Source organism: Ranitomeya imitator, chromosome 4 (genome assembly GCF_032444005.1).
Source record: "Ranitomeya imitator isolate aRanImi1 chromosome 4, aRanImi1.pri, whole genome shotgun sequence".
NCBI classification, from domain to species: Eukaryota; Metazoa; Chordata; class Amphibia; order Anura; family Dendrobatidae; genus Ranitomeya; species Ranitomeya imitator.
In genome coordinates this window covers 389,108,413-389,111,288 of record NC_091285.1, presented here as the reverse complement: position 1 = coordinate 389,111,288, position 2,876 = coordinate 389,108,413, and the positions used below count along the sequence as shown (strand labels likewise).

Genomic DNA, 2,876 nt, shown 5'->3' with positions numbered 1-2,876 from the left:
ATAACGTCCATAAGGGAGACAAGGTCTTCCACCCGCACACTGGAAAAGGCATTCCTATACGTGGCTTCTTCACTTGTGATTCCTCGTATGTTATCTACATCATTAAGTGCCCCTGCGGCCTGGCATACGTTGGAGAAACTACTCAAGCCATACGTGATCGTGTATCACAACATAAGTCGAACATACGGTGTAACAGGGACCATCTTCCCCTCCCACACCATTTCCGTACTACGGGCCATAGCGTTGCCCAACTACGCTATCAGGTATTGGAACATGTCGACCAAGGGAGAAGGGGACAGAGCAGGACAAGGCTGCTCAAGAAACGTGAGGCCTATTGGATTTTCACTTTACAGACTTTAGAACCGAAAGGCCTTAATAGAGATTTTGATACATCTAGTTTCCTCTAAGCTGTACCCTTGTATTATGCTTGAACATGTGGTTGACATTTGCTCAATAAGATATGTCAGTATTAATCCTGTTTTCTTTATCTTTTTAGAATCGCTAAAACCTCTTCCCTCTTTATGCTTCCCTCGTGGCACCCTGCACTCTTCACGGTATAGTATATAGTATATAGGATGCCACTCAGTACACTATTACTGAAGGTTTCTACCCTCAACCTCCCGCTCACAGCTTCATAGCACGCTCATATAGCTCCTTCTTTCTTTATATTGCGCTCCAGCGCGCTACACAGACAGCAGACACTTATATAACTCTCCTGCGTCTCATTTTTAGAGCATATTACAACGCTCCAGCGTTTCGCTTTATAGCACTATCTAACGTCACATTTTAGAGCAAATTACAACGCTAGAGCGTCCCGTTTTTTTCTGTGATGACGTGTGGCACCATGTGACCCGTCAGACTGCACTTAAACCCGGAAGTAATACCCAGGCATTCAGTGCGTCCCTCTCTGGCGATCCGGTGCCACGCATATCTGAGCTCCTCACCCTGGTAAGTCGGGCTGGTCCCCACATGCAGCGTCCTTAGATAGCGGTCTGATTAGACACGGTGGTCAGGCATTTATCTTATTGTGTGCTTCCTTATCACGCAGATTATGGGCCACAGACTCCATTAGCGACTTAGTTCGCCTAGAGCCCTTTCGTTTTCTCATTTATTGGTAAGCCCCCTGTCAACCCTCTCTTAAGGACATTTATCCCACATGCTGCATTATTTTCACCACCACTCACATTCTCCCTCTGGTAATTTTTTACTTTTTACAGCATTACTCCACAGTTTCGCGTAAGAAGGTGATTTTTCCTTCCACACGTTGTAACCAGCTTAACCAGGTGATTCATTTTTCATTTTACACTTCATTTTTTATTTATTTTTATTCATTTTTTACCATTCATCATGGCTCTTCATCCTCACTACACACTTTAATCCACAGCTTCAATCTTACCTCATACCATTTAGCACCACTACCAGGTACTCTTGTTCTATTTTCCATATATAGGTTAAGTCTGTGTTTAGATTTCAACACCCTATATGCTTTATCTCCCTAGGCACGTTATACCATGCACTAAGTTTATCAGGCTATAAAGATGAATAAATATCGTCACTTCATTTCTGATCCACGTGGGAGCTCCACCCCTCACCTATGAACATATATCCTTTTCTCATAGGGGCTCTTTATAGCATAGTATACTATATCCAATTTTTCTGAGTCAGATCTCCATTAAATGTTTAGTCCTTGGAGTTAATCGTAGGCTGCGGTAGCATCCGCTTAATTATCGTGTATTTTGTATATACTTGGTTTTGAAATTTGTTTGATATTTTTCTGCCCTTGTTTTATTATTTTTTTTGTTGCTTTCTTTTGTAGACATATCTTTTGTTAATTTTTGCACTTAATATGTGATATTGTGTAACCAGACAGAAACTAAAATATTGTTCTATATGCCTTTGTTGGTATTTTGCATCAGATAAATTGGAAATTGTTCTGAAGAAGGTCCGGTGGGACCGAAAACGTTTAACTGTCGAAACTGTATCTGGGACTTGCAATAAAGCTGATTAACTTCACCTTACTACCGTTTTGAGTGCCAAGTTTATTGTATACATTGACTGACGGGTTGGAGACCCTACTTGAGCACCATCTCTCACCAACTAGCAGAGTGCCGTGTTTTGTTTATTATTCCATCTTGGTGACAGTACCCTGCTCGCAGCGCCACTTGAAGCGATGGCCGGGGGACAACCACTGTGCAGGAAGACTACTGTACACAAGATAAGGTGCAAACAACAAAGGGTGATTTATTGGGAAACAGGGTATGGAAGGGGCAAGGAAGGTGCAAACAAGGGATTACAATAGCAAAAGATAATGCACATGAGTTATCTTGTCGGTAAAATAGCACAGTGCTTCAACAATTACAAACTCAAAATCTGTCTCACAAGCAACTTTAAACAATACAACAAATATCGATCCTACTCTATGTATAACCTCCCTGACCTTTACTACGCAGGCCACACCTCTACCGTGTTCTAACTACTGAAGCCTACACTAGACCTTCACTGGTTCACCATACAGGAACAAACTCACGGTGATGTTAGGGACACAGGTCCAGTCCCAGGGGGGCCCCCAGAAGTCCAACACGGTGGTGCGCATGGATTCCTGTCAGCTCTGCGAAGCGTGGTCTTCTCCTTGCTTCTGGATCCTAGGGATGCTCCTGGAAACTGTAAGTCCCCTTCTCAGTATCTTGATGGCTTCACAAACTAGCACAGAACAGCCACCTTTGCTGTAACTGGAAAAGTCTATTTCAAAACGCAGTCCGTCTCAAGCTGTGTAACCCTTCTTGCAGCAAAAACAGCACACCGTCTCCTGTATCAGCTTCTTCTCACACATGTTGCTTCAGCTCCACCCCTCCACACTGCACTGACTGGTTCATCAC

At 43.2% G+C, this 2,876-nt stretch overlaps 1 long non-coding RNA gene across 1 annotated transcript; it reads left to right on the top strand.

Moving 5' to 3' along the window:
* Window positions 1–768: 768 nt before the first annotated feature.
* Window positions 769–2,018, top strand: LOC138674134 (uncharacterized). Its single transcript, XR_011320503.1, has 2 exons — window positions 769–1,283; window positions 1,917–2,018. It is a non-coding gene; the product is annotated as an uncharacterized lncRNA (long non-coding RNA).
* Window positions 2,019–2,876: the final 858 nt, after the last annotated feature.